This window comes from Arachis hypogaea, chromosome 5 (genome assembly GCF_003086295.3).
Source record: "Arachis hypogaea cultivar Tifrunner chromosome 5, arahy.Tifrunner.gnm2.J5K5, whole genome shotgun sequence".
NCBI classification, from domain to species: Eukaryota; Viridiplantae; Streptophyta; class Magnoliopsida; order Fabales; family Fabaceae; genus Arachis; species Arachis hypogaea.
This window is the reverse complement of record NC_092040.1, coordinates 45,504,191-45,518,035: the sequence shown is the minus strand read 5'-3', so window position 1 is coordinate 45,518,035 and position 13,845 is coordinate 45,504,191. Positions and strand designations below refer to the sequence as shown.

General features: G+C 40.9%; 1 non-coding gene across 1 annotated transcript; it reads left to right on the top strand.

Annotated features, from left to right (window-relative positions):
* Positions 1 to 9,037: 9,037 nt before the first annotated feature.
* On the top strand, positions 9,038 to 9,145 carry LOC112804854 (small nucleolar RNA R71). Its single transcript, XR_003203473.1, has one exon. It is a non-coding gene; the product is annotated as a small nucleolar RNA R71 (small nucleolar RNA).
* The last annotated feature ends 4,700 nt before the right edge of the window (positions 9,146 to 13,845 follow it).

Genomic DNA, 13,845 nt, shown 5'->3' with positions numbered 1-13,845 from the left:
GGATAATTTATACGCTTTTTGGCATTGTTTTTAGATAGTTTTTAGTAAGTTTGAGCTACTTTTAGGGATGTTTTCATTAGTTTTTATGTTAAATTCACATTTCTGGACTTTACTATGAATTTGTGTGTTTTTCTGTGATTTCAGGTAAATTCTGGCTGAAATTGAGGGATTTGAGCAAAACTCTGAAGAAGGCTGACAAAAGGACTGCTGATGCTGTTGGAATCTGACCTCCCTGCACTCGAAATGGATTTTCTGGAGCTACAGAACTTCAATTGGCGCGCTCTCAACGGCGTTGGAAAGTAGACATCCAGGGCTTTCCAGCAATATATAATAGTCCATACTTTATTTGGAGATTGACGACGTAACTTGGCGTTGAACGCCAAGTTCATGCTGCTGTCTGGAGTTAAACGCCAGAAAAACGTCATGATCCGGAGTTGAACGCCCAAAACACGTCATAACTCGGAGTTCAACTCCAAGAGAAGCCTCAGCTCGTGGATTGATCAAGCTCAGCCCAAACATACACCAAGTGGGCCCTGGAAGTGAATTTATGCATCAATTACTTACTCATGTAAACCCTAGGAGCTAGTTTATTATAAATAGAACATTTATCTATTGTATTAGACATCTTTTGACAGTTTAATCTCTTGACTATTCGATCACTTGATCATGGAGAGGGCTGGCCATTCGGCCATGCCTGAACCTTTTACTTATGTATTTTCAACGGTGGAGCTTCTGCACACCATAGATTAAGGGTGTGGAGCTCTGCTGTACCTCAAGTATTAATGCAATTCTATTGTCTTTTATTCAATTCCCTCTTATTCTTATTCCAAGATATTCATTCGTACCCAAGAACATGATGAATGTGATGATAAGTAACCCTCATTATCATTCTCACTTATGAACGCACGTGATTGACAACCACTTCCGTTCTACATGCAACAGAGCTTGAATGTGTATCTCTTAGATTCCCCAACAGAATCTTCGTGGTATAAGCTAGATAGATGGCGGCATTCATGAGGATCCGGAAAGTCTAAACCTTGTCTGTGGTATTCCGAGTAGGATCCTGGGATTGAATGACTGTGACGAGCTTCAAACTCCTGAAGGCTGGGCGTGATGACAAGCGCAAAAGAATCAAGGGATTCTATTCCAACCTGATTGAGAACCGACAGATGATTAGCCGTGCTGTGACAGAGCATAGGAACGTTTTCACTGAGAGGATGGGATGTAGCCATTGACAACGGTGATGCCCTACATACAGCTTGCCATGGAAAGGAGTAAGAAGGATTGAGTTAAAGCAGTAGGAGAGCAGGCGTCCTTGAGCCATACAGTATCTCCATTCGCTTATCTGAAATTCCCACCAATGAATCTGCATAAGTATTCTATCCTTTTTATTTTATTTATTTTATTTATCCAATTTAATTCCATTTGACCCTATGATTCCACTCACTAACTGAGATCTACAAGATGGCCATAGCTTGCTTCATACCAACAATCTCTGTGGGATCGACCCTTACTCACGTAAGGTTTATTACTTGGACGACCCAGTACACTTGCTGGTTAGTTGAACAGAGTTGTGAATTCAAATAAAGACAATTATTGAATAAATCCATACAAGTACAAAGAATAGTGATCACAATTTCGTCCACCAACCTCCTTCCTCTGTGTTTACTCCTTCTTGGGTTGATAATTGTGTGGTGACTGCTGCAACTTGGTTCTTCTCCATTTGCTTTGTGAGGTCAGCTAGTTGCTTGGCAATCATCTTGTTCTGAGCTAGCAGTGCATCAACATGGTTCAGTTCCATTACACCTTGAGTGTTGCTCCTCTCAAAAGCATAGAAGTAGTCATTCTCAGCTACAATCTCAATGACATATATGGCTTCTTCAACGGTCTTCTTCTTGTTCAAAGATCCTCCAGATGAATGATCCACTACCTTCTTTGATTCATATGAGAGTCCCTCATAGAAAATATGCAGCTGTACCCATTCATTGAACATGTCCGGTGGGCACCTTCTTGTCAAATCCTTAAACCTCTCCTACGCTTCGTAGAGAGTCTCACCATCTTGTTGCCTGAAAGTTTGTACCTCAGCTCTCAGCCTGTTGATCCTTTGAGGAGGATAGAACCTTGCCAAGAATTTGTTCACTACATCTTCCCATGCTATTAAACTCTCCTTTGGGAAAGACTCCAACCATTTAGACGCCTTGTCCCTGAGTGAAAAGGGGAACAAGAGCAATCTGTAAACATTTGGGTGGACGCCATTAGACTTCACAGTGTCACATATCCTTAGGAAGGTGGTTAAATGTTGATTTGGGTCTTCTTGGGCACTTCCTCCGAATGAACAGTTATTCTGAACAAGGGTGATGAGCTGGGGTTATAGCTCAAAGTTGTTAGCATGTATGGTTGGCTTTTGGATGCTGCTTCCACAATTGCCTGGGTCTGGGTTGATGTAAGATACTAGAACCCTTCTTCTTGGCTCATCATGATTCACATGGCCATCTCTGGCATGATTATGAGCTTCTCATTCATGGTTATCCTCCATGATTATTTCAAAGAATTCCTCCTCTTCCTCTGCTCTAACAACTTTTTTGCCTCTTGCTTCCCTCCTTTTTCTTAGGAGGGTCCTCTCAAGTTCAGAATCAAAGAGTGTTGAAGCTCCGCTTCTTCTACCTGTCATACAACCAGCACAGCTCACAGCAAGAAAGAAATTGCAGAAATTATAATGGTTAAAGTGGTTATTATTGTGAGTGGTTGGTGCGCGAAATTGTGAACAATACTTTTCACAACTCTCATAATCCCCGATCATGAACCCCAAAAACTTGGTGCTCAATACCATGGCATTAACACAACTTCGCACAACTAACCAGCAAGTGCACTGGGTCGTCCAAGTAATAAACCTTACGCGAGTAAGGGTCGATCCCACGGAGATTGTTAGTATGAAGCAAGCTATGGTCATCTTGTAAATCTTAGTCAGGCAAACTCAAATGGATATGGTGATGAACGCATAAAACATAAAGATAAAGATAGAGATACTTATGTAATTCATTGGTAGGAACTTCAGATAAGCGCATGAAGATGCCTTCCCTTCCGTCTCTCTGCTTTCCTACTGTCTTCATCCAATCCTTCTTATTCCTTTCCATGGCAAGCTCATGTAGGGTTTCACCGTTGTCAATGACTACCTCCCATCCTCTCAGTGAAAACGTTGCCTATGCTCTGTCACAGCATGGGTAATCATCTGTCGGTTCTCGGTCAGGCCGGAATAGAATCCATCGATTCTTTTGCGTCTGTCACTAACGCCCCGCCTGCTAGGAGTTTGAAGCACGTCACAGTCATTCAATCATTGAATCCTACTCAGAATACCACAGACAAGGTTAGACCTTCCGGATTCTCTCGAATGCCGCCATCAGTTCTAGCCTATACCACGAAGACTCTGATCTCACGGAATGGTTGGCTCGGTTGTCAGGCGAGCACTCGGTTGTCAGGCGATCAACCATGCATCGTGCAATCAGGAATCCAAGAGATATTCACCCAATCGAAGGTAGAACGGAGGTGATTGTCAGTCACACGTTCATAGGTGAGAATGATGATGAGTGTCATGGATCATCACATTCATCAAGTTGAAGAACAAGTGATATCTTAGAACAAGAACAAGCGGAATTGAATGGAAGAACAATAGTAATTGCATTAATACTCGAGGTACAGCAGAGCTCCACACCTTAATCTATGGTGTGTAGAAGCTCCACCATTGAAAATACATAAGAACAAGAGTGATCATTGGTTTCGGTCCCAGAGAGGGAACCAGAAGAACCAAGATGAAAATACAATAGTATAATGTCCTACTTATAGAAAACTAGTAGCCTAGGGTGTACAGAGATGAGTAAAAGACATAAAAATCCACTTCCGGGCCCACTTGGTGTGTGCTTGGGCTGAGCAATGAAGCATTTTCATGTAGAGACCATTCTTGGAGTTAAACGCCAGCTTTAGTGCCAGTTTGGGCGTTTAACTCCCATTTGGGTGCCAGTTCCAGCGTTTAACGCTGGAATTCCTGAGGGTGACTTTGAACGCCGGTTTGGGCCATCAAATCTTGGGCAAAGTATAGACTATCATATATTGCTGGAAAGCCCAGGATGTCTACTTTCCAACGCCGTTGAGAGCGCGCCAATTGGGCTTCTGTAGCTCCAGAAAATCCACTTCGAGTGCAGGGAGGTCAGAATCCAACAGCATCTGCAGTCCTTTTTAGTCTCTGAATCAGATTTTTGCTCAGGTCCCTCAATTTCAGCCAGAAAATACCTGAAATCACAGAAAAACACACAAACTCATAGTAAAGTCCAGAAAAGTGAATTTTAACTAAAAACTAATAAAAATATACTAAAAACTAACTAGATCATACTAAAAACATACTAAAAACAATGCCAAAAAGCGTACAAATTATCCGCTCATCACAACACCAAACTTAAATTGTTGCTTGTCCTCAAGCAACTGAAAATCAAATAAGATAAAAAGAAGAGAATATGCAATGAATCCCAAAAACATCTGTGAAGATCAGTATTAATTAGATGAGCGGGGCTTTTAGCTTTTGCCTCTGAATAGTTTTGGCATCTCACTCTATCCTTTGAAATTCAGAATGATTGGCTTCTTTAGGAACTTAGAATCCAGATAGTGTTATTGATTCTCCTAGTTAAGTATGATGATTCTTGAACATAGCTACTTATTGAGTCTTGGTTGTGGCCCAAAGCACTCTGTCTTCCAGTATTACCATCGGATACATACATGCCACAGACACATAATTGGGTGAACCTTTTCAGATTGTGACTCAGCTTTGCTAGAGTCCCCAACTAGAGGTGTCCAGGGTTCTTAAGCACACTCTTATTGCCTTGGATCACAACTTTATTTCTTTCTTTTCTCTCTTTTTTTTTCATTTTCTTTTCTTTTTCTCTTCTCTTTTTTTTTCGAATAGAAATGCTTTTTCTTGCTTCAAGAATCATTGTAATGATTTTTCAGATCCTCAGTAACATGTCTCCTTTTTCATCATTCTTTCAAGAGCCAACATTCATGAACCACAAATTCAAGATACATATGCACTGTTTAAGCATACATTCAGAGAACAAAAACATTGCCACCACATCAAAATAATTAAACTGTTATAAAATTTAAAATTCATGCAATTCTTTCCTTTTCAATTAAGCACGTTTTTATTCAAGAAAGGTGATGGATTCATAGGACATTCATAACTTTAAGGCATAGACACTAAGACACTAATGATCACAAGACACAAACATGGATAAACATAAGCATAAAATTCGAAAAACAGAAGAATAAAGAACAAGGAAATCAAAGAATGGGTCCACCTTAGTGATGGCGGCTCTTTCTTCCTCTTGAAGATCCTATGGAGTGCTTGAGCTCCTCAATGTCTCTTCCTTGTCTTTGTTGCTCCTCTCTCATGATTCTTTGATCTTTTCTAATTTCATGGAGGATGATGGAGTGTTCTTGATGCTCCACCCTTAGTTGTCCCATGTTGGAACTCAATTCTCCTAGGGAGGTGTTTAGTTGCTCCCAATAGTTTTGTGGAGGAAAGTGCATCCCTTGAGGAATCTCAGGGATTTCATGATGAGTGGGGTCTCTTGTGTGCTCCATCCTCTTCTTAGTGATGGGCTTGTCCTCATCAATGGGAATGTCTCCCTCTATGTCAACTCCAACTGAATAACAGAGGTGACAAATGAGATGAGGGAAGGCTAACCTTGCTAAGGTAGAGGACTTGTCCGCCACCTTATAGAGTTCTTGGGCTATAACCTCATGAACTTCTATTTCTTCTCCAATCATGATGCTATGGATCATGATAGCCCGGTCTATGGTAACTTCGGACCGGTTGCTAGTGGGAATGATTGAGCGTTGGATGAACTCCAACCATCCTCTAGCCACGGGTTTGAGGTCATGCCTTCTCAATTGAACCGGCTTTCCTCTTGAATCTCTCGTCCATTGGGCGCCCTCTTCACATATGACTGTGAGGACTTGGTCCAACCTTTGATCAAAGTTGACCCTTCTAGTGTAAGGATGTTCATCTCCTTGCATCATAGGCAAGTTGAACACCACCCTCACACTTTCCGGACTAAAATCCAAGTATTTCCCCCGAATCATAGTAAGATAATTCTTTGGATTCGGGTTCACACTTTGGTCATGGTTCTTGGTGATCCATGCATTGGCATAGAACTCTTGAACCATCAAGATTCCGACTTGTTGAATGGGGTTGGTGAGAACTTCCCAACCTCTTCTTCGGATCTCATGTCGGATCTCCGGATATTCACCCTTTTTGAGTGAAAAAGGGACTTCGGGGATCACCTTCTTCAAAGCCACAACTTCATAGAAGTGGTCTTGATGCACCCTTGAGATGAATCTCTCCATCTCCCATGACTCGGAGGTGGAAGCTTTTGCCTTCCCTTTCCTCTTTCTAGAGGTTTCTCCGGCCTTGGATGCCATAAATGGTTATGGAAAAACAAAAAGCAATGCTTTTACCACACCAAACTTAAAATGTTTGCTCGTCCTCGAGCAAAAGAAGAAAGAAGAGAGTAGAAGAAGAAGAAATGAGGGGAAAGGGAATGGCGTTAATTTCCGGCCAAGAAGGGGAGAAGTGGTGTGTAAGTTGTGTGAAAATGAAGGAGTGAAGGAGGGTTTATATAGGAGAGGGGGAGAGGGATGTTCGGCCATTTGAGGGTGGGTTTGGGTGGGAAAGTGGTTTGAATTTGAATGGTGAGGTAGGTGGGGTTTTATGAAGGATGGATGTGAGTGGTGAAGAGAAAGATGGGATTTGATAGGTGAAGGGTTTTTGGGGAAGAGGTGTTGAGGTGATTGGTGAATGGGTGAAGAAGAAGAGAGAGAGTGGTAGGGTAGGTGGGGATCCTGTGGGGTCCACAGATCCTGAGGTGTCAAGGAAAAGTCATCCCTGCACCAAATGGCAAACAAAATCACGTTTTTAGCCATTTCTGGCGTTAAACGCCGGGCTGGTGCCCATTTCTGGCGTTTAACGCCAGCTTCTTGCCCCTTTCTGGCGTTTAACGCCAGTCTGGTGCCCCTTTCTGGCGTTAAACGCCCAGAATGGTGCTAGACTGGGCGTTAAACGCCCAACAGCTAACCTCACTGGCGTTTAAACGCCAGTAGGTGCGTCCTCCAGGGTGTGCTGTTTCTTCCTGTTTTTCATTCTGTTTTTGCTTTTTTTTCATTGATTTTGTGACTTCTCATGATTATCAACCTACAAAAAAGAGAAAATAACAAAATAAAATAGATAAAATATAACATTGGGTTGCCTCCCAACAAGCGCTTCTTTAATGTCATTAGCTTGACAGAGGACTCTCATGGAGCCTCACAGATGCTCAGAGCTATGTTGGAACCTCCCAACACCAAACTTAGAGTTTGAATGTGGGGTTTCAACACCAAACTTAGAGTTTGGTTGTGGCCTCCCAACACCAAACTTAGAGTTTGACTGTGGGGGCTCTGTTTGGCTCTGTTTTGAGAGAAGCTCTTCATGCTTCCTCTCCATGATGACAGAGGGATATCCTTGAGCCTTAAACACCAAGGATTCCTCATTCACTTGAATGATCAACTCTCCTCTATCAACATCAATTACAGCCTTTGCTGTGGCTAGGAAGGGTCTGCCAAGGATGATGGATTCATCCATGCACTTCCCAGTCTCTAGGACTATGAAATCAGTAGGGATGTAATGGTCTTCAACTTTAACCAGAACATCCTCTACAAGTCCATGGGCTTGTTTTCTTGAATTGTCTGCCATCTTCAGTGAGATTTTTGCAGCTTGCACCTCAGATATTCCTAACTTCTCCATTACAGAGAGAGGCATGAGGTTTACACTTGATCCTAAGTCACACAAGGCCTTCTTGAAGGTCATGGTGCCTATGGTACAAGGTATTGAAAACTTCCCAGGATCCTGTCTCTTTTGAGACAGTTTCTGCTTAGACAAGTCATCCAGTTCCTTGGTGAGCAAAGGAGGTTCATCCTCCCAAGTCTCATTTCCAAATAACTTGTCATTTAGCTTCATGATTGCTCCAAGGTATTTAGCAACTTGCTCCTCAGTGACATACTCATCCTCTTCAGAGGAAGAATACTCATCAGAGCTCATGAATGGCAGAAGTAAGTCCAATGGAATCTCTATGGTCTCAGTTTGAGCCTCAAATTCCCATGGTTCCTCATTGGGGAACTCATTGGAGGTCAGTGGACGTCTAGTGAGGCCTTCCTCAGTGGCGTTCACTGCCCCTTCTTCCTCCCAAAATTCGGCCATGTTGATAGCCTTGCACTCTCCTTTTGGATTTTCTTCTGTATTGCTTGGGAGAGTACTAGGAGGGAGTTCAGTAATTTTCTTGCTCAGTTGTTCCACTTGTCCTTCCAAATTTCTAATGGAGGACCTAGTTTCAGTCATGAAACTTTGAGTGGTTTTGATTAGATCAGAGACCATGGTTGCTAAGTCAGAGGTATTCTGCTTAGAACTCTCTATCTGTTGCTGAGAAGATGATGGAAAAGGTTTGCTATTGCTAAACATGTTTCTTCCACCATTATTGTTATTGAAACCTTGTTGAGGTCTCTGTTGATCCTTCCATGAAAGATTTGGATGATTCCTCCATGAAGGATTATAGGTGTTTCCATAGGGTTCTCCCATGTAATTCACCTCTTCCATTGAAGGGTTCTCAGGATCATAAGCTTCTTCCTCAGATGAAGCTTCCTTAGTACTGCTTGGTGCATTTTGCATTCCAGACAGACTTTGAGAAATCATATTGACTTGTTGGGTCAATATTTTGTTCTGAGCCAATATGGCATTCAGAGTGTCAATCTCAAGAACTCCTTTCTTCTGACTAGTCCCATTGTTCACAGGATTTCTTTCAGAAGTGTACATGAATTGGTTATTTGCAACCATTTCAATTAGCTCTTGAGCTTCAGTAGGCGTCTTCTTCAGATGAAGAGATCCTCCAGCAGAGCTATCCAAAGACATCTTGGATAGTTCAGAGAGACCGTCATAGAAAATACCTATGACGCTCCATTCAGAAAGCATATCAGAAGGACACTTTCTGATTAATTGTTTGTATCTTTCCCAAGCTTCATAGAGGGATTCTCCTTCCTTCTGTCTGAAGGTTTGGACTTCCACTCTAAGCTTACTCAATTTTTGAGGTGGAAAGAACTTTGCCAAGAAGGCATTGACTAGCTTTTCCCAAGAGTCCAGGCTTTCTTTAGGTTGGGAGTCCAACCATGTTCTAGCTCTGTCTCTTACAGCAAAAGGGAATAGCATAAGTCTGTAGACCTCAGGGTCAACCCCATTAGTCTTGACAGTGTCACAGATTTGCAAGAATTCAGCTAAAAACTGATGAGGATCTTCCAATGGAAGTCCATGGAACTTGCAATTCTGTTGCATTAGAGAAACTAATTGAGGCTTAAGCTCAAAGTTGTTTGCTCTAATGGCAGGGATAGAGATGCTTCTCCCATAGAAATCGGGAGTAGGTGCAGTGAAGTCACCCAGCACCTTCCTTGCATTGTTGGCATTGTTGTTGTTTTCGGCTGCCATGTGTTCTTCTTCTTTGAAGAATTCGGTCAGGTCCTCTAAAGAGAGTTGTGCTTTGGCTTCTCTTAGCTTTCTCTTCAAGGTTCTTTCAGGTTCAGGATTAGCCTCAACAAGAATGTTTTTGTCTTTGCTCCTGCTCATAAGAGAGAGAAGGGAACAAGAAAAATATGGGAATCCTCTATGTCACAGTATAGAGATTCCTTTAGGTGTCAGAAGAAAAGAAAAGTAGAAGACAGAAGTAGAAAATTCGAACTTTATCAAAGGAGAATGAGTTCGAATTTTGCATTAAGGGATAGTGTTAGTCCATAAATAGAAGGATGTGAGAAGGAGGGAAGTGATTTTCGAAAATTAAGTGAAAAATTTTGAAAATATTTTTGAAAAACATTACTTAACTTTCGAAAAATGAAAGTGGAAAAGAAATCAAGTGATTTTTGAAAAAGATTTTGAAGTTAGAAATCAAAAAGATTTGATTGAAAACTATTTTGAAAAAGATGTGGTTAAGAAGATATGATTGATTAAAAAGATGTGATTGAGAAGATATGATTTGAAAAACACTTTAAACAGATTTGATTTTGAAAATTAAAAACTTGACTAACAAGAAAAGATATGATTCAAACATTAAACCTTTCTCAACAGAAAAGGCAACATACTTGAAATGTTGAATCAAATCATTAGTTGGTAGTAAGTATTTTTGAAAATGGAAAGAAATTGATTTTGAAAAAGATTTGATTGAAAAATTGATTTGAAAAAGATTTGATTTTGAAAAGATTTTGAAAATTTAAAAAAAATCTGATTTGAAAACAAAATCTTCCCCCTTTAGCCATCCTGGCGTTAAACGCCCAGAATGGTGCACATTCTGGCGTTTAACGCCCAAAACACTACCTTTTTGGGCGTTAAACGCCCAACCAGGTACCCTGGCTGGCGTTTAAACGCCAGTCTGTCCTTCTTCACTGGGCGTTTTGAACGCCCAGCTTTTTCTGTGCAATTCCTCTGCTGTATGTTCTGAATCTTCAATTCTCTGTATTATTGACTTGAGAAGACACAAATTAAAATATTTTTGGATTTTTAATAATAAGGAAAAATCAAAATGCAACAAGAATTAAATAACAATGCATGCAAGACACCAAACTTAGCAGTTTGTATACCACTGACACTAACAAAATGAGAGTGCATATGAGACACACAAAACACTCAAGTCAATTGAATTTAAAGATCAGAGCACAAAAATCATCAAGAATCACTTGAAGATCCTTAAGACACATGAATGAATGCATGCAATTGACACTAAACTTAAGATGAGACACTAGACTTAAACAAGAAATTTTTGGATTTTATGATTTTTTTATTTTTTTGTGTTTTTCGAAAATTAAGTGGAAAAAGGTATCAAAATTCTTAATGAGAATTCCAGGAATCAGTGCAATGCTAGTCTAAGACTCCGGTCCAGGAATTAGACATGGCTTCACAGCCAGCCAAGCTTTCAAAGAAAGCTTCGGTCCAAAACACTAGACATGGCCAATGGCCAGCCAAGCCTTAGCAGATCACTGCTCCAAAAGCAAGATTGATAAAAATCAACAAGCTCTTGTGATGATAAGTTGAAACCTCGGTCCAATGAGATTAGACATGGCTTCTCAGCCAGCCAGACTTCAACAAATCATCATGAAACTCTAGAATTCATCTTCAAGAATTTCGAAAAAAATAAATACCTAATCTAAGCAACAAGATGAACCTTCAGTTGTTCAAACTGAACAATCCTTGGCACTGATGTTACCGAACCAAAAGCTTGCTCAAAACTTGAACAATCCCCGGCAACGGCGCCAAAAACTTGGTGCGCGAAATTGTGAACAATACTTTTCACAACTCTCATAATCCCCGGTCATGAACCCCAAAAACTTGGTGCTCAATACCATGGCATTAACACAACTTCGCACAACTAACCAGCAAGTGCACTGGGTCGTCCAAGTAATAAACCTTACGCGAGTAAGGGTCGATCCCACGGAGATTGTTAGTATGAAGCAAGCTATGGTCATCTTGTAAATCTTAGTCAGGCAAACTCAAATGGATATGGTGATGAACGCATAAAACATAAAGATAAAGATAGAGATACTTATGTAATTCATTGGTAGGAACGTCAGATAAGTGCATGAAGATGCCTTCCCTTCCGTCTCTCTGCTTTCCTACTGTCTTCATCCAATCCTTCTTATTCCTTTCCATGGCAAGCTCATGTAGGGTTTCACCGTTGTCAATGGCTACCTCCCATCCTCTCAGTGAAAACGTTGCATATGCTCTGTCACAGCATGGATAATCATCTGTCGGTTCTCGGTCAGGCCGGAATAGAATCCATCGATTCTTTTGCGTCTGTCACTAACGCCCCGCCTGCTAGGAGTTTGAAGCACGTCACAGTCATTCAATCATTGAATCCTACTCAGAATACCACAGACAAGGTTAGACCTTCCGGATTCTCTCGAATGCCGCCATCAGTTCTAGCCTATACCACGAAGACTCTGATCTCACGGAATGGTTGGTTCGGTTGTCAGGCGAGCACTCGGTTGTCAGGCGATCAACCATGCATCGTGCAATCAGGAATCCAAGAGATATTCACCCAATCGAAGGTAGAACGGAGGTGGTTGTCAGTCACACGTTCATAGGTGAGAATGATGATGAGTGTCACGGATCATCACATTCATCAAGTTGAAGAACAAGTGATATCTTAGAACAAGAACAAGCGGAATTGAATGGAAGAACAATAGTAATTGCATTAATACTCGAGGTACAGCAGAGCTCCACACCTTAATCTATGGTGTGTAGAAGCTCCACCGTTGAAAATACATAAGAACAAGAGTGATCATTGGTTTCGGTCCCAGAGAGGGAACCAGAAGAACCAAGATGAAAATACAATAGTATAATGTCCTACTTATAGAAAACTAGTAGCCTAGGGTGTACAGAGATGAGTAAAAGACATAAAAATCCACTTCCGGGCCCACTTGGTGTGTGCTTGGGCTGAGCAATGAAGCATTTTTGTGTAGAGACCATTCTTGGAGTTAAACGCCAGCTTTAGTGCCAGTTTGGGCGTTTAACTCCCATTTGGGTGCCAGTTCCAGCGTTTAACGCTGGAATTCCTGAGGGTGACTTTGAACGCCGGTTTGGGCCATCAAATCTTGGGCAAAGTATAGACTATCATATATTGCTGGAAAGTCCAGGATGTCTACTTTCCAACGCCATTGAGAGCGCGCCAATTGGGCTTCTGTAGCTCCAGAAAATCCACTTCAAGTGCAGGGAGGTCAGAATCCAACAGCATCTGCAGTCCTTTTTAGTCTCTGAATCAGATTTTTGCTCAGGTCCCTCAATTTCAGCCAGAAAATACCTGAAATCACAGAAAAACACACAAACTCATAGTAAAGTCTAGAAAAGTGAATTTTAACTAAAAACTAATAAAAATATACTAAAAACTAACTAGATCATACTAAAAACATACTAAAAACAATGCCAAAAAGTGTACAAATTATCCGCTCATCAGTGGTGCAAATTGTCAAACAGTTAGTGGGTTAGTGAACAGAATTGTAAATAATGCGGGAAAATAAAAGGGGAGATAAGGAAAAGGAAGAAGTAACTGTAACTGAAAGTAAACAGCTAAATAAAATGAACAAAAGAAAAAAAATGCTCAATCTAGTGATCTTCCAACTTAATCATTGTTGATTCAAAATCAATCCCCGACAACGGCATGGGATGCATGGGAATTTGTCTCAATAAATTTCCTTCAGCAAGTATACCGAATTGTCGTCAAGTAAAAACTCACAATAGAGTGAGGTCAAATCCCACAGGGATTGATTGGTCAAGCAATTTTAATTGGAAGAATACTCTAGTTGAGCTAAGCAAAAAGTGGATGTAGAATTGCAGAAAATTAAATGGCGGGAAAGTAAATGATAGAAAATAAAGTGCAGAATCTTAAACGGGGAATTGGGGTGATTAGCATGAAAGTAAATGACAGAAAGTAAAGAGAATGGATAAGATCAGAAATGGGGAAATCATTGGGTTCAGGAGGTATTGCATTCTCCGGATCAAGTTCATTCTCATCTCTTCCTCAATCAATGCATTCATTGATCTCCTTGGCAATCTTAAGTGATTGAATCCTAATTCCTTGGAAATCCAATCTCTCTAAACTTGAATAATTGCCCAATTCCTTGATTTAATTGCTCATGAGAAGAGATGAGGTATGGTCACTGATTATACCACATGTATTTCCAAATCAAAGTGTTGGTAGGATTATATGTCACTATACCCATCCAAACCCCAATTTGGTC